The sequence below is a fragment of the Pteropus vampyrus genome, unplaced genomic scaffold (genome assembly GCF_000151845.1).
Source record: "Pteropus vampyrus isolate Shadow unplaced genomic scaffold, Pvam_2.0 Scaffold34, whole genome shotgun sequence".
NCBI classification, from domain to species: domain Eukaryota; kingdom Metazoa; phylum Chordata; class Mammalia; order Chiroptera; family Pteropodidae; genus Pteropus; species Pteropus vampyrus.
In genome coordinates this window covers 6,833,507-6,834,467 of record NW_011888815.1, presented here as the reverse complement: position 1 = coordinate 6,834,467, position 961 = coordinate 6,833,507, and positions in this window count along the sequence as shown.

Sequence of the window (961 nt, the reverse complement as noted above, 5' to 3'; positions counted from 1 at the left end):
AGAACATCTAATTCTGTGTTCTTTTGTGTTTCCGGTTACTTGATCACAGTGCTTTCTCTTCTTAAAACTTCTATTCCGTCTTTCTCATTTTCCTGATGTGTCCTGGTCTATTTCAACTTATTGTTCCAGACGTTCAAGGATCATCTGCTCTAGTTATCTATCCCTGACAATTCCTGGCTGGGCCGATTGCCTACCATCTTGTTCCCACAGTGTCCTGTGTATACCTTTTTTACTGTACCTAATAAAAAGTATGTCAAAGTCACCTGTTCAGGCCTGCTTCACCTACAAGGCTATAAGCTTTATCAGTCAAGAACACTCTCTTTTTAATTTTGAATCCTCACTGCTACCACCGTGCTTGACATATAGTGGAATCTCAATAAATATTTGTTGGTTTGGACCAATTAGAACTCCTTATTGTAATATGAAGTTAAATGTCTTTGTCCTTTATCTCCTGGAGAAGCGCTTAGGATTCTGGTAAAGATTTGTACATATCTGGAACTTTCATGAAGTTGACCTCTGGCGTGTTGAAATTGTAGACATTATTATCAAATTATTTTTTATATCATAGAATCATATAAGAGGAAGATAAATACCCATAATGTCAATACATGTCATACAGAAAGTGTGAATGGTGGTGTTTTAAACTTCAGTTTGTCATATCATGGCCAAAATTGTCCCGAGAGTATTAGCTGGGTAATTTTCATATTTAATGCAACAAAGAGTCACGAAACCCTTTCGGAAATGCTATTCCGTTCCGTTCTTTTTTTTTTCCCCCCCACAATTGTCTGGTTTAGGTATTTTGAGTAAAATTCTCAATGTGATCTCAATTTTAAGTGTTTGTTTTACAAGTCTAACGCATTATTTGCTCATCTCTCTAGAATGTTCCAGACGTTTAAAGAATGGTTTTGGTTGGAAAGATTCTGGCTTCCTCCAACAATAATGTGGTCGGATCTCGAAGACC